The following is a 25,113-nucleotide window of genomic DNA, read 5'->3' on the forward strand; positions in this document are numbered from 1 at the left end:
AAGCACATGCTGGGAGGCTGCAGAACACAAAAGGGAAGGCCGTGGGTCTCTGCAGAGGAGCCATGACCTGGAAGTACTCCAACTGCCTGGGGAATCCACAGTCCTCAGGCCACTCAGCAAGACCAACAATCAATCCACTCTTGCAACCATTGGGCCCATCTGTGGAAATCCTAATATCCAATGGCACATCTTAGTATGGGTGAATGCCTACCGTCCTGAGCTATCCACAGCCTTGCTCGGCAACGTGCACCCGCCCCACTTTGTCCAGTTCTCCTTAGCATATCCAGTCATCAGACAACGCGAAGGTCTTCTTCTGTTTGCCGACAGCCAGCCTTACTCTGCAACTGCACCTGAGAAGTGGACAGAAATCAGGCAGGTTTCTGAATTGCACAAGGGTCCTCAGAGAACATGATTTTTGTGAACACTTAACCTGGGCGTGAGCCTAGAACCTGCTTCCCAAGTACCACTGTCCCTTACCGAAAACTGATTGTGTGTCTCACAGCACGACTGAAGGAAGTTACGCACGTACATTGCTCGGTGTGTGAGACGCTGTATGTGTGTATTCACACGTGTGGGCGTGTGTGACTGTGACTGTGCACGAGGATGCGTTTGTGGATACCTGTGGGTGCCGCTAAATATGCGTCTTGGTCTCTGGGTGTCCCTGTGGCCCTCTGCAGACGCTTCTAACAGTAAACGTCATAGTTTATACACAGCACCCTGGTTGGACCCCCAACTGAAAGGAGAAAGACCCCTGTCAGCTTCATGAGGCCGCATGCGAACTTTGAACCCCAGGCTGTCAAAATAGGCCACAGACTCCCGCTCTCCCACAGCCACGCCTTCTGACCAAAGCACAAAGACTGGACGAGACCTCCCTCCCGGCCGTGGGTGTCACACCTATGTGGACCTGGAGATCCTGCCACCTACCACCACATCTGATGTGCCCTTGGGGTCACTCCCAGTGATCCCGGAAGCAAGGTAACCTCCCATGGGCAGGCTGACACCGACCTGCAGTTGCCGACAGGCAAGATGCAGCCTGGCACTTCTCAAGGGGTTAACGGACTTCGGCCCAAGTGCCTCGTCTCGCCAACTAGACCAAATCACTTCCCATGACCCCGTGGGAATGCCCTCAATGGGAAGTGTTGGGCTTCAGCAACCATGACACAGGTTGGAACCCCACAGCGGAAATTAGGCCACCTTCCCGGCCACGTATAGGCAAGCTTCCAACTGGTAGGCTTTGCGGCCCTGACCACTGAGGAAACGCTCAAACGCTACACAGCCTCGTCCTAAGTGCCCTCCTCCTGCCTGCAGGGCGACTCGACTCTACTTGAAGCCACAGACATCATGTGAACACGGAGACACTGAACAGCAGGGAAGACACACCGCAAGCCTGTCTGCTTTGATGATGCCCACCCCACCCCATGCATCCTGGCCATTCTCCACTGCCACGGCGACACTACCGAGGCACTCACAGTGATCAAAGGCACTGTCCCCGAGGACCACAGACAGACTTTCAACGGAAAACCTTTGCCACACGAGGGGACCTGGAAACTTGAAAGGGCACAGTGGCTGTCCACGACAGTGCGCCTGGCGTCGCAACAGTGCCCCCACCTCTGTCCCCCCAACGGACTGCTCCAGGTAAACCTCTGGCTGTTCGCAAGCCGAGTCATGCCCCCCCGGGAGAAGCACTTTCGCTTTGCACATTCCCAAACAAGGGAACAAAGCAGCCCAAGGGGATGTTCGCATAACTAAACATCCTCCAAGGAGGCCAGCAGAGACGCGTCACCATGTCAATCTTCTTTACGTCTCGCAAGACACCCTTTGGGTGTCTTTCCTCTGGCAATGGGATTCCAACTCTACACAGGTTACCTACCTCACCTCATCCACTTGAACTGCCAAAGCCATCCCCTCCATAGGCAGCTGATGCCAGCCCATCACGAACATGACACATCCTTGGGAAGCCGAGGCCAGCACCTGCAACCCAGTTATGATAGCCTATTCCACGACATCACAAAGGACATGTCCTCATCTTCCCTTCCCTTCCTGTACGGGCCATCAGTGATCCACGCAGGTTTAAATTCAGCACTCATTCCTCTCCCCACTCCACGATGACCCACTTGGCATCAACACTGTGCCGGGAGTTAAAGTAGAGAAGCAAACAAGGGCAGCAGCGAGGCCTAATCCATCAGCCCCTTTCCGCCGATGCCCAACCGAGCTCACCCCCGCCCATTGCTCCAGCCTCACTAGGCACTCAAGAAGCTCACCGTGAAAAACGCAAGAACAGGGAGGGCCACAGGCCTGGCCTGAGGTTCCAGGCACCAACCAGGGACGCTTGCTCATTTTGGCTTCCAGAATCAACCCCCAAAATGGCATGCACGAAGCGTGATCCTGGCCAAAACTCACCTCCCAACTGCAAGCTAACTGGGCCTAGACCAGCACACACTCTGACTCTTAAGACCAGCAGGAGAACCTGCCCCCTCGCATTCCCTCAACAGCCATTCAGCAGGGACCCGGGTTTCACAGATAACACAGCTTATGTGCAGACACGGTCAACCCTCAGAAAGGAGCCCCTCCAATACTGGAGTCCTTGGTGGTGTTTGCATGCATGTCGGCGGGGGACGCTGGCCCTCATTCCTAACTGTCCTCTCCCCCTGAGAGAGGAAACGTGCTGAACCTCAGTTTCGATGACGAGACGGTAGAGTGTTCTCACTCATTTGGTCCAGATTTTCCAAGGAATGCATGCAAGGGTGTCATCATCAATCCAAGCACATGCTGGGACGCTGCAGAACACAACCGGAGTCTGCGCGGGACTCTGTACAGGAGCCATGAGCCTGGGCTACCCCAAAAGCCTGGAGAATCCACAGCCCTCAGGCCACTCAGCAAGGGGAACAATCAATCCACTCTTGCAACCATTGGGCCTGTCTGAGGAAAACCTAATATCTAATGGCACATCTTGGGGTGCTTTAATACCTACCATCCTGAGTTATCCACGAACACACTCAGGGACATGGGCCCGCCTCACTTTTTCCACTTCTTCTTAGCACCTCCAGTCATCAGAGCACACGAAGGTCTTGTTTGTGTCGACGGCCAGCCTTTCCCAGCAACTGCACCTGAGAAGTGGACAGAAATCACCGAGGCTTCATAAGTGGACCGGTGTCCTCACAGGACATGATCCATAAAAACATTTACCTGGCCTTGAGCTCTGAAACTGCTTCCCAAGGACCTCTAACCCTTACCGAGAATTGACTGCATGTCTGATAGTACGACTGCAGGAAGTTACGCACATATGTTGGCCGGTGTCTGAGAGGCTGTATGTGTGTGTTCACGCGTGTGGGCGTGTGTGACTGTGACTGCGCATGCGGACGTGCTTGTGGGTTCCTCTGTGTGCCGCTGCATACGCATCTTGGTCTCTGTGTGTCCCTATGGCCCTGTGAAGAGGAGTCCAACAATAAAAGAAAGAGTTTATACACAGCACCCTGGTGAGACCCCTAACTGAAAGGAGAAAGAATCCTGTCAGCTTTAAGAGGCCGCAGACACACTTTGACCCCCAGGGGCTGTTGAAATAGTCCACGGACTCCCGCTCTCCTACAGCCACGCCTTCTGACCAAAACACAAAGCCTCGACGAGACCTGCCTCCGGGCCTTGGCTGTGACATCGACATGCACCTCGAGACTCTGTCAGCTACCAGTATATCTGATGGGCATTTGGGGTCACTCGCAGCACTTCCGGAAGCAAGGGAACTCCCATGGTCGGGCCGACACCGACCGGCAGCTGTCTGCTGCCAAGATGCAGTCTGAAAACACTCAAGGGGCTAACGAACGTGGGCCCACGTGCCACTTCTCGCCAACTAGGCCTAATCACTTTCCATTGACCCGTGGGAATGCCCACCACAGGAAGTGGTGGGCTTCAGCCACCATGACCCATGTCGGATCCCCACGGCGGAAACTAGTCCACATTCCCAGCCACGTCTCAGGCAGCTCCCATCTTGAATGTTCACGGCCCTGACCCCTAAGGAAACGCTCAAACCCTTGAAAGCCTCGTCCTACATGCCCTCCTCCAGCCCACAGGGCGACACGACCCTACTGGAAACCACAAACATCTTCAGAACACGGGAACACTGAACACCAGGGAAGACAGACCGCAAGCCTGTCTCCTTCATTGATGCTGATCCCACACCATGCATCCTGGAAATTCTCCACTGCCACAGTGACACTACCGAGTAACTCACAGTGATCAAAGGCATGGTCCCCGAGGACCACAGACAGACTTTCAAAGGAAGACCTCTGCCATGCGAGGGAACTTGGAAGCCTGAAAGGGAACAGTGGCTGGCCACGGCAGCACAGCAGGCATGGCAATGGGGCCCCCATCTCTGCCCCACCAATGGACTGCTCCAGATAAACCTCTGGCTGTTCGAAAGGCCTGTGTGCTACAGCGGCCGGTCGCGTCATTCCCCCACGGGAGAAACACTTTCGCTTTACACATTGCCAAACAAGGGAACAAAGCGGCCAAAGGGGATGTTCGCATAACTCAACTACCTGCAAGGAGGCCGGCACAGACGCCTCACCATGTCGATCTTCTCTACTTCCCGCAAGACACCCTTTGGGTGTCATTCCTCGGGCAACGGGATCGCAACTCTACACAGCTTACCTACCTCAACTCACCCACTTGAACTGCCAAAGCCATCCGCTCCATAGGCAGCTTATGCCAGCCCATCACGAACAAGACACATTCTTGGGAAGCCGAGGCCAGCGCCTGCAACCCAATGATGACAACCCATCCCACGACATCACACAGGACCTTTCCTCATGATACCTTACCTTTCTCTCCAGGCCAGCAGACACCACCCAGGCTGAAATGCTTCACTCGATCCACACCCCACTTCACGAAGATCCACTTAGCACCAACAGTGTGCCGGCAACTTCAGCAGAGGAGCTGACAGGGGCAGCACTGAGGCCTAAACCATCAGCCCCTTTCCGCCATCGCCCAACTCCAGCCCACGCCCGCCCACTGCTCCAGCCACAAGGGGCAGTCAAGAACCTCACTGCACGAAACACAACAACAGAGAGGGCCACAGGCCTGGCCTGAGGCTCCAGGCTCCAACCAGGGAAGCTTGCTCATGTTGGCTTCCATAATCAACCTCGGAAGCGGCATGCACAAAGTGTGATCCTGTCCAAAAATCACCTCTCCAAGCTGCAAGCTTACTGGGTCTCTACCAGAACACACTCCGACCCTGAAGACTAGCAGGAAAGCCTGCCCTCTTGCATTCCCTCAACGGCCTTTTAGCAGGGACCGGGGATTCATAGATGACCCAGCTTATGGGCAGACATGGTCGACCCTCAGACAGGAGCCCCTCCAATGCTGGAGCCCTTAGTGGGGTTTGCATGCCTGTCAGCAGGGGACGTTGGCCCTCACTCCTAACTGTCCCATACTCCCGAGACAGGAAACGTGCTGGACCTCACTTTCGATGAGGAGACGGTAGAGCGTTCTCACTCATTTTGTTCAGATTTTCCAAGGAATGCATACAAGGGTGTCATCATCGATCCAAGCACATGCTGGGAGGCTGCAGAACACAAAAGGGAAGGCCGTGGGTCTCTGCAGAGGAGCCATGACCTGGAAGTACTCCAACTGCCTGGGGAATCCACAGTCCTCAGGCCACTCAGCAAGACCAACAATCAATCCACTCTTGCAACCATTGGGCCCATCTGTGGAAATCCTAATATCCAATGGCACATCTTAGTATGGGTGAATGCCTACCGTCCTGAGCTATCCACAGCCTTGCTCGGCAACGTGCACCCGCCCCACTTTGTCCAGTTCTCCTTAGCATATCCAGTCATCAGACAACGCGAAGGTCTTCTTCTCTTTGCCGACAGCCAGCCTTACTCTGCAACTGCACCTGAGAAGTGGACAGAAATCAGGCAGGTTTCTGAATTGCACAAGGGTCCTCAGAGAACATGATTTTTGTGAACACTTAACCTGGGCGTGAGCCTAGAACCTGCTTCCCAAGTACCACTGTCCCTTACCGAAAACTGATTGTGTGTCTCACAGCACGACTGAAGGAAGTTACGCACGTACATTGCTCGGTGTGTGAGACGCTGTATGTGTGTATTCACACGTGTGGGCGTGTGTGACTGTGACTGTGCACGAGGATGCGTTTGTGGATACCTGTGGGTGCCGCTAAATATGCGTCTTGGTCTCTGGGTGTCCCTGTGGCCCTCTGCAGACGCTTCTAACAGTAAACGTCATAGTTTATACACAGCACCCTGGTTGGACCCCCAACTGAAAGGAGAAAGACCCCTGTCAGCTTCATGAGGCCGCATGCGAACTTTGAACCCCAGGCTGTCAAAATAGGCCACAGACTCCCGCTCTCCCACAGCCACGCCTTCTGACCAAAGCACAAAGACTGGACGAGACCTCCCTCCCGGCCGTGGGTGTCACACCTATGTGGACCTGGAGATCCTGCCACCTACCACCACATCTGATGTGCCCTTGGGGTCACTCCCAGTGATCCCGGAAGCAAGGTAACCTCCCATGGGCAGGCTGACACCGACCTGCAGTTGCCGACAGGCAAGATGCAGCCTGGCACTTCTCAAGGGGTTAACGGACTTCGGCCCAAGTGCCTCGTCTCGCCAACTAGACCAAATCACTTCCCATGACCCCGTGGGAATGCCCTCAATGGGAAGTGTTGGGCTTCAGCAACCATGACACAGGTTGGAACCCCACAGCGGAAATTAGGCCACCTTCCCGGCCACGTATAGGCAAGCTTCCAACTGGTAGGCTTTGCGGCCCTGACCACTGAGGAAACGCTCAAACGCTACACAGCCTCGTCCTAAGTGCCCTCCTCCTGCCTGCAGGGCGACTCGACTCTACTTGAAGCCACAGACATCATGTGAACACGGAGACACTGAACAGCAGGGAAGACACACCGCAAGCCTGTCTGCTTTGATGATGCCCACCCCACCCCATGCATCCTGGCCATTCTCCACTGCCACGGCGACACTACCGAGGCACTCACAGTGATCAAAGGCACTGTCCCCGAGGACCACAGACAGACTTTCAACGGAAAACCTTTGCCACACGAGGGGACCTGGAAACTTGAAAGGGCACAGTGGCTGTCCACGACAGTGCGCCTGGCGTCGCAACAGTGCCCCCACCTCTGTCCCCCCAACGGACTGCTCCAGGTAAACCTCTGGCTGTTCGCAAGCCGAGTCATGCCCCCCCGGGAGAAGCACTTTCGCTTTGCACATTCCCAAACAAGGGAACAAAGCAGCCCAAGGGGATGTTCGCATAACTAAACATCCTCCAAGGAGGCCAGCAGAGACGCGTCACCATGTCAATCTTCTTTACGTCTCGCAAGACACCCTTTGGGTGTCTTTCCTCTGGCAATGGGATTCCAACTCTACACAGGTTACCTACCTCACCTCATCCACTTGAACTGACAAAGCCATCCCCTCCATAGGCAGCTGATGCCAGCCCATCACGAACATGACACATCCTTGGGAAGCCGAGGCCAGCACCTGCAACCCAGTTATGATAGCCTATTCCACGACATCACAAAGGACATGTCCTCATCTTCCCTTCCCTTCCTGTACGGGCCATCAGTGATCCACGCAGGTTTAAATTCAGCACTCATTCCTCTCCCCACTCCACGATGACCCACTTGGCATCAACACTGTGCCGGGAGTTAAAGTAGAGAAGCAAACAAGGGCAGCAGCGAGGCCTAATCCATCAGCCCCTTTCCGCCGATGCCCAACCGAGCTCACCCCCGCCCATTGCTCCAGCCTCACTAGGCACTCAAGAAGCTCACCGTGAAAAACGCAAGAACAGGGAGGGCCACAGGCCTGGCCTGAGGTTCCAGGCACCAACCAGGGACGCTTGCTCATTTTGGCTTCCAGAATCAACCCCCAAAATGGCATGCACGAAGCGTGATCCTGGCCAAAACTCACCTCCCAACTGCAAGCTAACTGGGCCTAGACCAGCACACACTCTGACTCTTAAGACCAGCAGGAGAACCTGCCCCCTCGCATTCCCTCAACAGCCATTCAGCAGGGACCCGGGTTTCACAGATAACACAGCTTATGTGCAGACACGGTCAACCCTCAGAAAGGAGCCCCTCCAATACTGGAGTCCTTGGTGGTGTTTGCATGCATGTCGGCGGGGGACGCTGGCCCTCATTCCTAACTGTCCTCTCCCCCTGAGAGAGGAAACGTGCTGAACCTCAGTTTCGATGACGAGACGGTAGAGTGTTCTCACTCATTTGGTCCAGATTTTCCAAGGAATGCATGCAAGGGTGTCATCATCAATCCAAGCACATGCTGGGACGCTGCAGAACACAACCGGAGTCTGCGCGGGACTCTGTACAGGAGCCATGAGCCTGGGCTACCCCAAAAGCCTGGAGAATCCACAGCCCTCAGGCCACTCAGCAAGGGGAACAATCAATCCACTCTTGCAACCATTGGGCCTGTCTGAGGAAAACCTAATATCTAATGGCACATCTTGGGGTGCTTTAATACCTACCATCCTGAGTTATCCACGAACACACTCAGGGACATGGGCCCGCCTCACTTTTTCCACTTCTTCTTAGCACCTCCAGTCATCAGAGCACACGAAGGTCTTGTTTGTGTCGACGGCCAGCCTTTCCCAGCAACTGCACCTGAGAAGTGGACAGAAATCACCGAGGCTTCATAAGTGGACCGGTGTCCTCACAGGACATGATCCATAAAAACATTTACCTGGCCTTGAGCTCTGAAACTGCTTCCCAAGGACCTCTAACCCTTACCGAGAATTGACTGCATGTCTGATAGTACGACTGCAGGAAGTTACGCACATATGTTGGCCGGTGTCTGAGAGGCTGTATGTGTGTGTTCACGCGTGTGGGCGTGTGTGACTGTGACTGCGCATGCGGACGTGCTTGTGGGTTCCTCTGTGTGCCGCTGCATACGCATCTTGGTCTCTGTGTGTCCCTATGGCCCTGTGAAGAGGAGTCCAACAATAAAAGAAAGAGTTTATACACAGCACCCTGGTGAGACCCCTAACTGAAAGGAGAAAGAATCCTGTCAGCTTTAAGAGGCCGCAGACACACTTTGACCCCCAGGGGCTGTTGAAATAGTCCACGGACTCCCGCTCTCCTACAGCCACGCCTTCTGACCAAAACACAAAGCCTCGACGAGACCTGCCTCCGGGCCTTGGCTGTGACATCGACATGCACCTCGAGACTCTGTCAGCTACCAGTATATCTGATGGGCATTTGGGGTCACTCGCAGCACTTCCGGAAGCAAGGGAACTCCCATGGTCGGGCCGACACCGACCGGCAGCTGTCTGCTGCCAAGATGCAGTCTGAAAACACTCAAGGGGCTAACGAACGTGGGCCCACGTGCCACTTCTCGCCAACTAGGCCTAATCACTTTCCATTGACCCGTGGGAATGCCCACCACAGGAAGTGGTGGGCTTCAGCCACCATGACCCATGTCGGATCCCCACGGCGGAAACTAGTCCACATTCCCAGCCACGTCTCAGGCAGCTCCCATCTTGAATGTTCACGGCCCTGACCCCTAAGGAAACGCTCAAACCCTTGAAAGCCTCGTCCTACATGCCCTCCTCCAGCCCACAGGGCGACACGACCCTACTGGAAACCACAAACATCTTCAGAACACGGGAACACTGAACACCAGGGAAGACAGACCGCAAGCCTGTCTCCTTCATTGATGCTGATCCCACACCATGCATCCTGGAAATTCTCCACTGCCACAGTGACACTACCGAGTAACTCACAGTGATCAAAGGCATGGTCCCCGAGGACCACAGACAGACTTTCAAAGGAAGACCTCTGCCATGTGAGGGAACTTGGAAGCCTGAAAGGGAACAGTGGCTGGCCACGGCAGCACAGCAGGCATGGCAATGGGGCCCCCATCTCTGCCCCACCAATGGACTGCTCCAGATAAACCTCTGGCTGTTCGAAAGGCCTGTGTGCTACAGCGGCCGGTCGCGTCATTCCCCCACGGGAGAAACACTTTCGCTTTACACATTGCCAAACAAGGGAACAAAGCGGCCAAAGGGGATGTTCGCATAACTCAACTACCTGCAAGGAGGCCGGCACAGACGCCTCACCATGTCGATCTTCTCTACTTCCCGCAAGACACCCTTTGGGTGTCATTCCTCGGGCAACGGGATCGCAACTCTACACAGCTTACCTACCTCAACTCACCCACTTGAACTGCCAAAGCCATCCGCTCCATAGGCAGCTTATGCCAGCCCATCACGAACAAGACACATTCTTGGGAAGCCGAGGCCAGCGCCTGCAACCCAATGATGACAACCCATCCCACGACATCACACAGGACCTTTCCTCATGATACCTTACCTTTCTCTCCAGGCCAGCAGACACCACCCAGGCTGAAATGCTTCACTCGATCCACACCCCACTTCACGAAGATCCACTTAGCACCAACAGTGTGCCGGCAACTTCAGCAGAGGAGCTGACAGGGGCAGCACTGAGGCCTAAACCATCAGCCCCCTTCCGCCATCGCCCAACTCCAGCCCACGCCCGCCCACTGCTCCAGCCACAAGGGGCAGTCAAGAACCTCACTGCACGAAACACAACAACAGAGAGGGCCACAGGCCTGGCCTGAGGCTCCAGGCTCCAACCAGGGAAGCTTGCTCATGTTGGCTTCCATAATCAACCTCGGAAGCGGCATGCACAAAGTGTGATCCTGTCCAAAAATCACCTCTCCAAGCTGCAAGCTTACTGGGTCTCTACCAGAACACACTCCGACCCTGAAGACTAGCAGGAAAGCCTGCCCTCTTGCATTCCCTCAACGGCCTTTTAGCAGGGACCGGGGATTCATAGATGACCCAGCTTATGGGCAGACATGGTCGACCCTCAGACAGAAGCCCCTCCAATTCTGGAGCCCTTAGTGGGGTTTGCATGCCTGTCAGCAGGGGACGTTGGCCCTCACTCCTAACTGTCCCATACTCCCGAGACAGGAAACGTGCTGGACCTCACTTTCGATGAGGAGACGGTAGAGCGTTCTCACTCATTTTGTTCAGATTTTCCAAGGAATGCATACAAGGGTGTCATCATCGATCCAAGCACATGCTGGGAGGCTGCAGAACACAAAAGGGAAGGCCGTGGGTCTCTGCAGAGGAGCCATGACCTGGAAGTACTCCAACTGCCTGGGGAATCCACAGTCCTCAGGCCACTCAGCAAGACCAACAATCAATCCACTCTTGCAACCATTGGGCCCATCTGTGGAAATCCTAATATCCAATGGCACATCTTAGTATGGGTGAATGCCTACCGTCCTGAGCTATCCACAGCCTTGCTCGGCAACGTGCACCCGCCCCACTTTGTCCAGTTCTCCTTAGCATATCCAGTCATCAGACAACGCGAAGGTCTTCTTCTCTTTGCCGACAGCCAGCCTTACTCTGCAACTGCACCTGAGAAGTGGACAGAAATCAGGCAGGTTTCTGAATTGCACAAGGGTCCTCAGAGAACATGATTTTTGTGAACACTTAACCTGGGCGTGAGCCTAGAACCTGCTTCCCAAGTACCACTGTCCCTTACCGAAAACTGATTGTGTGTCTCACAGCACGACTGAAGGAAGTTACGCACGTACATTGCTCGGTGTGTGAGACGCTGTATGTGTGTATTCACACGTGTGGGCGTGTGTGACTGTGACTGTGCACGAGGATGCGTTTGTGGATACCTGTGGGTGCCGCTAAATACGCGTCTTGGTCTCTGGGTGTCCCTGTGGCCCTCTGCAGACGCTTCTAACAGTAAACGTCATAGTTTATACACAGCACCCTGGTTGGACCCCCAACTGAAAGGAGAAAGACCCCTGTCAGCTTCATGAGGCCGCATGCGAACTTTGAACCCCAGGCTGTCAAAATAGGCCACAGACTCCCGCTCTCCCACAGCCACGCCTTCTGACCAAAGCACAAAGACTGGACGAGACCTCCCTCCCGGCCGTGGGTGTCACACCTATGTGGACCTGGAGATCCTGCCACCTACCACCACATCTGATGTGCCCTTGGGGTCACTCCCAGTGATCCCGGAAGCAAGGTAACCTCCCATGGGCAGGCTGACACCGACCTGCAGTTGCCGACAGGCAAGATGCAGCCTGGCACTTCTCAAGGGGTTAACGGACTTCGGCCCAAGTGCCTCGTCTCGCCAACTAGACCAAATCACTTCCCATGACCCCGTGGGAATGCCCTCAATGGGAAGTGTTGGGCTTCAGCAACCATGACACAGGTTGGAACCCCACAGCGGAAATTAGGCCACCTTCCCGGCCACGTATAGGCAAGCTTCCAACTGGTAGGCTTTGCGGCCCTGACCACTGAGGAAACGCTCAAACGCTACACAGCCTCGTCCTAAGTGCCCTCCTCCTGCCTGCAGGGCGACTCGACTCTACTTGAAGCCACAGACATCATGTGAACACGGAGACACTGAACAGCAGGGAAGACACACCGCAAGCCTGTCTGCTTTGATGATGCCCACCCCACCCCATGCATCCTGGCCATTCTCCACTGCCACGGCGACACTACCGAGGCACTCACAGTGATCAAAGGCACTGTCCCCGAGGACCACAGACAGACTTTCAACGGAAAACCTTTGCCACACGAGGGGACCTGGAAACTTGAAAGGGCACAGTGGCTGTCCACGACAGTGCGCCTGGCGTCGCAACAGTGCCCCCACCTCTGTCCCCCCAACGGACTGCTCCAGGTAAACCTCTGGCTGTTCGCAAGCCGAGTCATGCCCCCCCGGGAGAAGCACTTTCGCTTTGCACATTCCCAAACAAGGGAACAAAGCAGCCCAAGGGGATGTTCGCATAACTAAACATCCTCCAAGGAGGCCAGCAGAGACGCGTCACCATGTCAATCTTCTTTACGTCTCGCAAGACACCCTTTGGGTGTCTTTCCTCTGGCAATGGGATTCCAACTCTACACAGGTTACCTACCTCACCTCATCCACTTGAACTGCCAAAGCCATCCCCTCCATAGGCAGCTGATGCCAGCCCATCACGAACATGACACATCCTTGGGAAGCCGAGGCCAGCACCTGCAACCCAGTTATGATAGCCTATTCCACGACATCACAAAGGACATGTCCTCATCTTCCCTTCCCTTCCTGTACGGGCCATCAGTGATCCACGCAGGTTTAAATTCAGCACTCATTCCTCTCCCCACTCCACGATGACCCACTTGGCATCAACACTGTGCCGGGAGTTAAAGTAGAGAAGCAAACAAGGGCAGCAGCGAGGCCTAATCCATCAGCCCCTTTCCGCCGATGCCCAACCGAGCTCACCCCCGCCCATTGCTCCAGCCTCACTAGGCACTCAAGAAGCTCACCGTGAAAAACGCAAGAACAGGGAGGGCCACAGGCCTGGCCTGAGGTTCCAGGCACCAACCAGGGACGCTTGCTCATTTTGGCTTCCAGAATCAACCCCCAAAATGGCATGCACGAAGCGTGATCCTGGCCAAAACTCACCTCCCAACTGCAAGCTAACTGGGCCTAGACCAGCACACACTCTGACTCTTAAGACCAGCAGGAGAACCTGCCCCCTCGCATTCCCTCAACAGCCATTCAGCAGGGACCCGGGTTTCACAGATAACACAGCTTATGTGCAGACACGGTCAACCCTCAGAAAGGAGCCCCTCCAATACTGGAGTCCTTGGTGGTGTTTGCATGCATGTCGGCGGGGGACGCTGGCCCTCATTCCTAACTGTCCTCTCCCCCTGAGAGAGGAAACGTGCTGAACCTCAGTTTCGATGACGAGACGGTAGAGTGTTCTCACTCATTTGGTCCAGATTTTCCAAGGAATGCATGCAAGGGTGTCATCATCAATCCAAGCACATGCTGGGACGCTGCAGAACACAACCGGAGTCTGCGCGGGACTCTGTACAGGAGCCATGAGCCTGGGCTACCCCAAAAGCCTGGAGAATCCACAGCCCTCAGGCCACTCAGCAAGGGGAACAATCAATCCACTCTTGCAACCATTGGGCCTGTCTGAGGAAAACCTAATATCTAATGGCACATCTTGGGGTGCTTTAATACCTACCATCCTGAGTTATCCACGAACACACTCAGGGACATGGGCCCGCCTCACTTTTTCCACTTCTTCTTAGCACCTCCAGTCATCAGAGCACACGAAGGTCTTGTTTGTGTCGACGGCCAGCCTTTCCCAGCAACTGCACCTGAGAAGTGGACAGAAATCACCGAGGCTTCATAAGTGGACCGGTGTCCTCACAGGACATGATCCATAAAAACATTTACCTGGCCTTGAGCTCTGAAACTGCTTCCCAAGGACCTCTAACCCTTACCGAGAATTGACTGCATGTCTGATAGTACGACTGCAGGAAGTTACGCACATATGTTGGCCGGTGTCTGAGAGGCTGTATGTGTGTGTTCACGCGTGTGGGCGTGTGTGACTGTGACTGCGCATGCGGACGTGCTTGTGGGTTCCTCTGTGTGCCGCTGCATACGCATCTTGGTCTCTGTGTGTCCCTATGGCCCTGTGAAGAGGAGTCCAACAATAAAAGAAAGAGTTTATACACAGCACCCTGGTGAGACCCCTAACTGAAAGGAGAAAGAATCCTGTCAGCTTTAAGAGGCCGCAGACACACTTTGACCCCCAGGGGCTGTTGAAATAGTCCACGGACTCCCGCTCTCCTACAGCCACGCCTTCTGACCAAAACACAAAGCCTCGACGAGACCTGCCTCCGGGCCTTGGCTGTGACATCGACATGCACCTCGAGACTCTGTCAGCTACCAGTATATCTGATGGGCATTTGGGGTCACTCGCAGCACTTCCGGAAGCAAGGGAACTCCCATGGTCGGGCCGACACCGACCGGCAGCTGTCTGCTGCCAAGATGCAGTCTGAAAACACTCAAGGGGCTAACGAACGTGGGCCCACGTGCCACTTCTCGCCAACTAGGCCTAATCACTTTCCATTGACCCGTGGGAATGCCCACCACAGGAAGTGGTGGGCTTCAGCCACCATGACCCATGTCGGATCCCCACGGCGGAAACTAGTCCACATTCCCAGCCACGTCTCAGGCAGCTCCCATCTTGAATGTTCACGGCCCTGACCCCTAAGGAAACGCTCAAACCCTTGAAAGCCTCGTCCTACATGCCCTCCTCCAGCCCACAGGGCGACACGACCCTACTGGAAACCACAAACATCTTCAGAACACGGGAACACTGAACACCAGGGAAGACAGACCGCAAGCCTGTCTCCTTCATTGATGCTGATCCCACACCATGCATCCTGGAAATTCTCCACTGCCACAGTGACACTACCGAGTAACTCACAGTGATCAAAGGCATGGTCCCCGAGGACCACAGACAGACTTTCAAAGGAAGACCTCTGCCATGCGAGGGAACTTGGAAGCCTGAAAGGGAACAGTGGCTGGCCACGGCAGCACAGCAGGCATGGCAATGGGGCCCCCATCTCTGCCCCACCAATGGACTGCTCCAGATAAACCTCTGGCTGTTCGAAAGGCCTGTGTGCTACACCGGCCGGTCGCGTCATTCCCCCACGGGAGAAACACTTTCGCTTTACACATTGCCAAACAAGGGAACAAAGCGGCCAAAGGGGATGTTCGCATAACTCAACTACCTGCAAGGAGGCCGGCACAGACGCCTCACCATGTCGATCTTCTCTACTTCCCGCAAGACACCCTTTGGGTGTCATTCCTCGGGCAACGGGATCGCAACTCTACACAGCTTACCTACCTCAACTCACCCACTTGAACTGCCAAAGCCATCCGCTCCATAGGCAGCTTATGCCAGCCCATCACGAACAAGACACATTCTTGGGAAGCCGAGGCCAGCGCCTGCAACCCAATGATGACAACCCATCCCACGACATCACACAGGACCTTTCCTCATGATACCTTACCTTTCTCTCCAGGCCAGCAGACACCACCCAGGCTGAAATGCTTCACTCGATCCACACCCCACTTCACGAAGATCCACTTAGCGCCAACAGTGTGCCGGCAACTTCAGCAGAGGAGCTGACAGGGGCAGCACTGAGGCCTAAACCATCAGCCCCTTTCCGCCATCGCCCAACTCCAGCCCACGCCCGCCCACTGCTCCAGCCACAAGGGGCAGTCAAGAACCTCACTGCACGAAACACAACAACAGAGAGGGCCACAGGCCTGGCCTGAGGCTCCAGGCTCCAACCAGGGAAGCTTGCTCATGTTGGCTTCCATAATCAACCTCGGAAGCGGCATGCACAAAGTGTGATCCTGTCCAAAAATCACCTCTCCAAGCTGCAAGCTTACTGGGTCTCTACCAGAACACACTCCGACCCTGAAGACTAGCAGGAAAGCCTGCCCTCTTGCATTCCCTCAACGGCCTTTTAGCAGGGACCGGGGATTCATAGATGACCCAGCTTATGGGCAGACATGGTCGACCCTCAGACAGGAGCCCCTCCAATGCTGGAGCCCTTAGTGGGGTTTGCATGCCTGTCAGCAGGGGACGTTGGCCCTCACTCCTAACTGTCCCATACTCCCGAGACAGGAAACGTGCTGGACCTCACTTTCGATGAGGAGACGGTAGAGCGTTCTCACTCATTTTGTTCAGATTTTCCAAGGAATGCATACAAGGGTGTCATCATCGATCCAAGCACATGCTGGGAGGCTGCAGAACACAAAAGGGAAGGCCGTGGGTCTCTGCAGAGGAGCCATGACCTGGAAGTACTCCAACTGCCTGGGGAATCCACAGTCCTCAGGCCACTCAGCAAGACCAACAATCAATCCACTCTTGCAACCATTGGGCCCATCTGTGGAAATCCTAATATCCAATGGCACATCTTAGTATGGGTGAATGCCTACCGTCCTGAGCTATCCACAGCCTTGCTCGGCAACGTGCACCCGCCCCACTTTGTCCAGTTCTCCTTAGCATATCCAGTCATCAGACAACGCGAAGGTCTTCTTCTCTTTGCCGACAGCCAGCCTTACTCTGCAACTGCACCTGAGAAGTGGACAGAAATCAGGCAGGTTTCTGAATTGCACAAGGGTCCTCAGAGAACATGATTTTTGTGAACACTTAACCTGGGCGTGAGCCTAGAACCTGCTTCCCAAGTACCACTGTCCCTTACCGAAAACTGATTGTGTGTCTCACAGCACGACTGAAGGAAGTTACGCACGTACATTGCTCGGTGTGTGAGACGCTGTATGTGTGTATTCACACGTGTGGGCGTGTGTGACTGTGACTGTGCACGAGGATGCGTTTGTGGATACCTGTGGGTGCCGCTAAATACGCGTCTTGGTCTCTGGGTGTCCCTGTGGCCCTCTGCAGACGCTTCTAACAGTAAACGTCATAGTTTATACACAGCACCCTGGTTGGACCCCCAACTGAAAGGAGAAAGACCCCTGTCAGCTTCATGAGGCCGCATGCGAACTTTGAACCCCAGGCTGTCAAAATAGGCCACAGACTCCCGCTCTCCCACAGCCACGCCTTCTGACCAAAGCACAAAGACTGGACGAGACCTCCCTCCCGGCCGTGGGTGTCACACCTATGTGGACCTGGAGATCCTGCCACCTACCACCACATCTGATGTGCCCTTGGGGTCACTCCCAGTGATCCCGGAAGCAAGGTAACCTCCCATGGGCAGGCTGACACCGACCTGCAGTTGCCGACAGGCAAGATGCAGCCTGGCACTTCTCAAGGGGTTAACGGACTTCGGCCCAAGTGCCTCGTCTCGCCAACTAGACCAAATCACTTCCCATGACCCCGTGGGAATGCCCTCAATGGGAAGTGTTGGGCTTCAGCAACCATGACACAGGTTGGAACCCCACAGCGGAAATTAGGCCACCTTCCCGGCCACGTATAGGCAAGCTTCCAACTGGTAGGCTTTGCGGCCCTGACCACTGAGGAAACGCTCAAACGCTACACAGCCTCGTCCTAAGTGCCCTCCTCCTGCCTGCAGGGCGACTCGACTCTACTTGAAGCCACAGACATCATGTGAACACGGAGACACTGAACAGCAGGGAAGACACACCGCAAGCCTGTCTGCTTTGATGATGCCCACCCCACCCCATGCATCCTGGCAATTCTCCACTGCCACGGCGACACTACCGAGGCACTCACAGTGATCAAAGGCACTGTCCCCGAGGACCACAGACAGACTTTCAACGGAAAACCTTTGCCACACGAGGGGACCTGGAAACTTGAAAGGGCACAGTGGCTGTCCACGACAGTGCGCCTGGCGTCGCAACAGTGCCCCCACCTCTGTCCCCCCAACGGACTGCTCCAGGTAAACCTCTGGCTGTTCGCAAGCCGAGTCATGCCCCCCCGGGAGAAGCACTTTCGCTTTGCACATTCCCAAACAAGGGAACAAAGCAGCCCAAGGGGATGTTCGCATAACTAAACATCCTCCAAGGAGGCCAGCAGAGACGCGTCACCATGTCAATCTTCTTTACGTCTCGCAAGACACCCTTTGGGTGTCTTTCCTCTGGCAATGGGATTCCAACTCTACACAGGTTACCTACCTCACCTCATCCACTTGAACTGCCAAAGCCATCCCCTCCATAGGCAGCTGATGCCAGCCCATCACGAACATGACACATCCTTGGGAAGCCGAGGCCAGCACCTGCAACCCAGTTATGATAGCCTATTCCACGACATCACAAAGGACATGTCCTCATCTTCCCTTCCCTTCCTGTATGGGCCATCAGTGATCCACGCAGGTTTAAATTCAGCACTCATTCCTCTCCCCACTCCACGATGACCCACTTGGCATCAACACTGTGCCGGGAGTTAAAGTAGAGAAGCAAACAAGGGCAGCAGCGAGGCCTAATCCATCAGCCCCTTTCCGCCGATGCCCAACCGAGCTCACCCCCGCCCATTGCTCCAGCCTCACTAGGCACTCAAGAAGCTCACCGTGAAAAACGCAAGAACAGGGAGGGCCACAGGCCTGGCCTGAGGTTCCAGGCACCAACCAGGGACGCTTGCTCATTTTGGCTTCCAGAATCAACCCCCAAAATGGCATGCACGAAGCGTGATCCTGGCCAAAACTCACCTCCCAACTGCAAGCTAACTGGGCCTAGACCAGCACACACTCTGACTCTTAAGACCAGCAGGAGAACCTGCCCCCTCGCATTCCCTCAACAGCCATTCAGCAGGGACCCGGGTTTCACAGATAACACAGCTTATGTGCAGACACGGTCAACCCTCAGAAAGGAGCCCCTCCAATACTGGAGTCCTTGGTGGTGTTTGCATGCATGTCGGCGGGGGACGCTGGCCCTCATTCCTAACTGTCCTCTCCCCCTGAGAGAGGAAACGTGCTGAACCTCAGTTTCGATGACGAGACGGTAGAGTGTTCTCACTCATTTGGTCCAGATTTTCCAAGGAATGCATGCAAGGGTGTCATCATCAATCCAAGCACATGCTGGGACGCTGCAGAACACAACCGGAGTCTGCGCGGGACTCTGTACAGGAGCCATGAGCCTGGGCTACCCCAAAAGCCTGGAGAATCCACAGCCCTCAGGCCACTCAGCAAGGGGAACAATCAATCCACTCTTGCAACCATTGGGCCTGTCTGAGGAAAACCTAATATCTAATGGCACATCTTGGGGTGCTTTAATACCTACCATCCTGAGTTATCCACGAACACACTCAGGGACATGGGCCCGCCTCACTTTTTCCACTTCTTCTTAGCACCTCCAGTCATCAGAGCACACGAAGGTCTTGTTTGTGTCGACGGCCAGCCTTTCCCAGCAACTGCACCTGAGAAGTGGACAGAAATCACCGAGGCTTCATAAGTGGACCGGTGTCCTCACAGGACATGATCCATAAAAACATTTACCTGGCCTTGAGCTCTGAAACTGCTTCCCAAGGACCTCTAACCCTTACCGAGAATTGACTGCATGTCTGATAGTACGACTGCAGGAAGTTACGCACATATGTTGGCCGGTGTCTGAGAGGCTGTATGTGTGTGTTCACGCGTGTGGGCGTGTGTGACTGTGACTGCGCATGCGGACGTGCTTGTGGGTTCCTCTGTGTGCCGCTGCATACGCATCTTGGTCTCTGTGTGTCCCTATGGCCCTGTGAAGAGGAGTCCAACAATAAAAGAAAGAGTTTATACACAGCACCCTGGTGAGACCCCTAACTGAAAGGAGAAAGAATCCTGTCAGCTTTAAGAGGCCGCAGACACACTTTGACCCCCAGGGGCTGTTGAAATAGTCCACGGACTCCCGCTCTCCTACAGCCACGCCTTCTGACCAAAACACAAAGCCTCGACGAGACCTGCCTCCGGGCCTTGGCTGTGACATCGACATGCACCTCGAGACTCTGTCAGCTACCAGTATATCTGATGGGCATTTGGGGTCACTCGCAGCACTTCCGGAAGCAAGGGAACTCCCATGGTCGGGCCGACACCGACCGGCAGCTGTCTGCTGCCAAGATGCAGTCTGAAAACACTCAAGAGGCTAACGAACGTGGGCCCACGTGCCACTTCTCGCCAACTAGGCCTAATCACTTTCCATTGACCCGTGGGAATGCCCACCACAGGAAGTGGTGGGCTTCAGCCACCATGACCCATGTCGGATCCCCACGGCGGAAACTAGTCCACATTCCCAGCCACGTCTCAGGCAGCTCCCATCTTGAATGTTCACGGCCCTGACCCCTAAGGAAACGCTCAAACCCTTGAAAGCCTCGTCCTACATGCCCTCCTCCAGCCCACAGGGCGACACGACCCTACTGGAAACCACAAACATCTTCAGAACACGGGAACACTGAACACCAGGGAAGACAGACCGCAAGCCTGTCTCCTTCATTGATGCTGATCCCACACCATGCATCCTGGAAATTCTCCACTGCCACAGTGACACTACCGAGTAACTCACAGTGATCAAAGGCATGGTCCCCGAGGACCACAGACAGACTTTCAAAGGAAGACCTCTGCCATGCGAGGGAACTTGGAAGCCTGAAAGGGAACAGTGGCTGGCCACGGCAGCACAGCAGGCATGGCAATGGGGCCCCCATCTCTGCCCCACCAATGGACTGCTCCAGATAAACCTCTGGCTGTTCGAAAGGCCTGTGTGCTACACCGGCCGGTCGCGTCATTCCCCCACGGGAGAAACACTTTCGCTTTACACATTGCCAAACAAGGGAACAAAGCGGCCAAAGGGGATGTTCGCATAACTCAACTACCTGCAAGGAGGCCGGCACAGACGCCTCACCATGTCGATCTTCTCTACTTCCCGCAAGACACCCTTTGGGTGTCATTCCTCGGGCAACGGGATCGCAACTCTACACAGCTTACCTACCTCAACTCACCCACTTGAACTGCCAAAGCCATCCGCTCCATAGGCAGCTTATGCCAGCCCATCACGAACAAGACACATTCTTGGGAAGCCGAGGCCAGCGCCTGCAACCCAATGATGACAACCCATCCCACGACATCACACAGGACCTTTCCTCATGATACCTTACCTTTCTCTCCAGGCCAGCAGACACCACCCAGGCTGAAATGCTTCACTCGATCCACACCCCACTTCACGAAGATCCACTTAGCACCAACAGTGTGCCGGCAACTTCAGCAGAGGAGCTGACAGGGGCAGCACTGAGGCCTAAACCATCAGCCCCTTTCCGCCATCGCCCAACTCCAGCCCACGCCCGCCCACTGCTCCAGCCACAAGGGGCAGTCAAGAACCTCACTGCACGAAACACAACAACAGAGAGGGCCACAGGCCTGGCCTGAGGCTCCAGGCTCCAACCAGGGAAGCTTGCTCATGTTGGCTTCCATAATCAACCTCGGAAGCGGCATGCACAAAGTGTGATCCTGTCCAAAAATCACCTCTCCAAGCTGCAAGCTTACTGGGTCTCTACCAGAACACACTCCGACCCTGAAGACTAGCAGGAAAGCCTGCCCTCTTGCATTCCCTCAACGGCCTTTTAGCAGGGACCGGGGATTCATAGATGACCCAGCTTATGGGCAGACATGGTCGACCCTCAGACAGGAGCCCCTCCAATGCTGGAGCCCTTAGTGGGGTTTGCATGCCTGTCAGCAGGGGACGTTGGCCCTCACTCCTAACTGTCCCATACTCCCGAGACAGGAAACGTGCTGGACCTCACTTTCGATGAGGAGACGGTAGAGCGTTCTCACTCATTTTGTTCAGATTTTCCAAGGAATGCATACAAGGGTGTCATCATCGATCCAAGCACATGCTGGGAGGCTGCAGAACACAAAAGGGAAGGCCGTGGGTCTCTGCAGAGGAGCCATGACCTGGAAGTACTCCAACTGCCTGGGGAATCCACAGTCCTCAGGCCACTCAGCAAGACCAACAATCAATCCACTCTTGCAACCATTGGGCCCATCTGTGGAAATCCTAATATCCAATGGCACATCTTAGTATGGGTGAATGCCTACCGTCCTGAGCTATCCACAGCCTTGCTCGGCAACGTGCACCCGCCCCACTTTGTCCAGTTCTCCTTAGCATATCCAGTCATCAGACAACGCGAAGGTCTTCTTCTGTTTGCCGACAGCCAGCCTTACTCTGCAACTGCACCTGAGAAGTGGACAGAAATCAGGCAGGTTTCTGAATTGCACAAGGGTCCTCAGAGAACATGATTTTTGTGAACACTTAACCTGGGCGTGAGCCTAGAACCTGCTTCCCAAGTACCACTGTCCCTTACCGAAAACTGATTGTGTGTCTCACAGCACGACTGAAGGAAGTTACGCACGTACATTGCTCGGTGTGTGAGACGCTGTATGTGTGTATTCACACGTGTGGGCGTGTGTGACTGTGACTGTGCACGAGGATGCGTTTGTGGATACCTGTGGGTGCCGCTAAATACGCGTCTTGGTCTCTGGGTGTCCCTGTGGCCCTCTGCAGACGCTTCTAACAGTAAACGTCATAGTTTATACACAGCACCCTGGTTGGACCCCCAACTGAAAGGAGAAAGACCCCTGTCAGCTTCATGAGGCCGCATGCGAACTTTGAACCCCAGGCTGTCAAAATAGGCCACAGACTCCCGCTCTCCCACAGCCACGCCTTCTGACCAAAGCACAAAGACTGGACGAGACCTCCCTCCCGGCCGTGGGTGTCACACCTATGTGGACCTGGAGATCCTGCCACCTACCACCACATCTGATGTGCCCTTGGGGTCACTCCCAGTGATCCCGGAAGCAAGGTAACCTCCCATGGGCAGGCTGACACCGACCTGCAGTTGCCGACAGGCAAGATGCAGCCTGGCACTTCTCAAGGGGTTAACGGACTTCGGCCCAAGTGCCTCGTCTCGCCAACTAGACCAAATCACTTCCCATGACCCCGTGGGAATGCCCTCAATGGGAAGTGTTGGGCTTCAGCAACCATGACACAGGTTGGAACCCCACAGCGGAAATTAGGCCACCTTCCCGGCCACGTATAGGCAAGCTTCCAACTGGTAGGCTTTGCGGCCCTGACCACTGAGGAAACGCTCAAACGCTACACAGCCTCGTCCTAAGTGCCCTCCTCCTGCCTGCAGGGCGACTCGACTCTACTTGAAGCCACAGACATCATGTGAACACGGAGACACTGAACAGCAGGGAAGACACACCGCAAGCCTGTCTGCTTTGATGATGCCCACCCCACCCCATGCATCCTGGCCATTCTCCACTGCCACGGCGACACTACCGAGGCACTCACAGTGATCAAAGGCACTGTCCCCGAGGACCACAGACAGACTTTCAACGGAAAACCTTTGCCACACGAGGGGACCTGGAAACTTGAAAGGGCACAGTGGCTGTCCACGACAGTGCGCCTGGCGTCGCAACAGTGCCCCCACCTCTGTCCCCCCAACGGACTGCTCCAGGTAAACCTCTGGCTGTTCGCAAGCCGAGTCATGCCCCCCCGGGAGAAGCACTTTCGCTTTGCACATTCCCAAACAAGGGAACAAAGCAGCCCAAGGGGATGTTCGCATAACTAAACATCCTCCAAGGAGGCCAGCAGAGACGCGTCACCATGTCAATCTTCTTTACGTCTCGCAAGACACCCTTTGGGTGTCTTTCCTCTGGCAATGGGATTCCAACTCTACACAGGTTACCTACCTCACCTCATCCACTTGAACTGCCAAAGCCATCCCCTCCATAGGCAGCTGATGCCAGCCCATCACGAACATGACACATCCTTGGGAAGCCGAGGCCAGCACCTGCAACCCAGTTATGATAGCCTATTCCACGACATCACAAAGGACATGTCCTCATCTTCCCTTCCCTTCCTGTACGGGCCATCAGTGATCCACGCAGGTTTAAATTCAGCACTCATTCCTCTCCCCACTCCACGATGACCCACTTGGCATCAACACTGTGCCGGGAGTTAAAGTAGAGAAGCAAACAAGGGCAGCAGCGAGGCCTAATCCATCAGCCCCTTTCCGCCGATGCCCAACCGAGCTCACCCCCGCCCATTGCTCCAGCCTCACTAGGCACTCAAGAAGCTCACCGTGAAAAACGCAAGAACAGGGAGGGCCACAGGCCTGGCCTGAGGTTCCAGGCACCAACCAGGGACGCTTGCTCATTTTGGCTTCCAGAATCAACCCCCAAAATGGCATGCACGAAGCGTGATCCTGGCCAAAACTCACCTCCCAACTGCAAGCTAACTGGGCCTAGACCAGCACACACTCTGACTCTTAAGACCAGCAGGAGAACCTGCCCCCTCGCATTCCCTCAACAGCCATTCAGCAGGGACCCGGGTTTCACAGATAACACAGCTTATGTGCAGACACGGTCAACCCTCAGAAAGGAGCCCCTCCAATACTGGAGTCCTTGGTGGTGTTTGCATGCATGTCGGCGGGGGACGCTGGCCCTCATTCCTAACTGTCCTCTCCCTCTGAGAGAGGAAACGTGCTGAACCTCAGTTTCGATGACGAGACGGTAGAGTGTTCTCACTCATTTGGTCCAGATTTTCCAAGGAATGCATGCAAGGGTGTCATCATCAATCCAAGCACATGCTGGGACGCTGCAGAACACAACCGGAGTCTGCGCGGGACTCTGTACAGGAGCCATGAGCCTGGGCTACCCCAAAAGCCTGGAGAATCCACAGCCCTCAGGCCACTCAGCAAGGGGAACAATCAATCCACTCTTGCAACCATTGGGCCTGTCTGAGGAAAACCTAATATCTAATGGCACATCTTG

The 25,113-nt window shown here is 55.0% G+C and overlaps 9 non-coding genes across 9 annotated transcripts; all 9 read right to left on the bottom strand.

Annotated features, from left to right (window-relative positions):
- Window positions 1–2,667: 2,667 nt before the first annotated feature.
- LOC132361076 (small nucleolar RNA SNORD116) lies at window positions 2,668–2,760 on the bottom strand. The gene has a single exon (XR_009501389.1). It is a non-coding gene; the product is annotated as a small nucleolar RNA SNORD116 (small nucleolar RNA).
- Window positions 2,761–5,447: 2,687 nt separating this feature from the next.
- Window positions 5,448–5,540, bottom strand: LOC132361799 (small nucleolar RNA SNORD116). The gene has a single exon (XR_009502066.1). It is a non-coding gene; the product is annotated as a small nucleolar RNA SNORD116 (small nucleolar RNA).
- A 2,667-nt stretch (window positions 5,541–8,207) lies between these two features.
- On the bottom strand, window positions 8,208–8,300 carry LOC132361077 (small nucleolar RNA SNORD116). The gene has a single exon (XR_009501390.1). It is a non-coding gene; the product is annotated as a small nucleolar RNA SNORD116 (small nucleolar RNA).
- A 2,687-nt stretch (window positions 8,301–10,987) lies between these two features.
- LOC132361800 (small nucleolar RNA SNORD116) lies at window positions 10,988–11,080 on the bottom strand. The gene has a single exon (XR_009502067.1). It is a non-coding gene; the product is annotated as a small nucleolar RNA SNORD116 (small nucleolar RNA).
- Window positions 11,081–13,747: 2,667 nt separating this feature from the next.
- LOC132361078 (small nucleolar RNA SNORD116) lies at window positions 13,748–13,840 on the bottom strand. The gene has a single exon (XR_009501391.1). It is a non-coding gene; the product is annotated as a small nucleolar RNA SNORD116 (small nucleolar RNA).
- Window positions 13,841–16,527: 2,687 nt separating this feature from the next.
- Window positions 16,528–16,620, bottom strand: LOC132361801 (small nucleolar RNA SNORD116). Its single transcript, XR_009502068.1, has one exon. It is a non-coding gene; the product is annotated as a small nucleolar RNA SNORD116 (small nucleolar RNA).
- A 2,667-nt stretch (window positions 16,621–19,287) lies between these two features.
- On the bottom strand, window positions 19,288–19,380 carry LOC132361079 (small nucleolar RNA SNORD116). Its single transcript, XR_009501392.1, has one exon. It is a non-coding gene; the product is annotated as a small nucleolar RNA SNORD116 (small nucleolar RNA).
- A 2,687-nt stretch (window positions 19,381–22,067) lies between these two features.
- LOC132361802 (small nucleolar RNA SNORD116) lies at window positions 22,068–22,160 on the bottom strand. Its single transcript, XR_009502069.1, has one exon. It is a non-coding gene; the product is annotated as a small nucleolar RNA SNORD116 (small nucleolar RNA).
- Window positions 22,161–24,827: 2,667 nt separating this feature from the next.
- On the bottom strand, window positions 24,828–24,920 carry LOC132361080 (small nucleolar RNA SNORD116). Its single transcript, XR_009501393.1, has one exon. It is a non-coding gene; the product is annotated as a small nucleolar RNA SNORD116 (small nucleolar RNA).
- Between the last annotated feature and the right edge of the window lie 193 nt (window positions 24,921–25,113).

Source organism: Balaenoptera ricei, chromosome 2 (assembly GCF_028023285.1).
Source record: "Balaenoptera ricei isolate mBalRic1 chromosome 2, mBalRic1.hap2, whole genome shotgun sequence".
Classification (NCBI taxonomy): domain Eukaryota; kingdom Metazoa; phylum Chordata; class Mammalia; order Artiodactyla; family Balaenopteridae; genus Balaenoptera; species Balaenoptera ricei.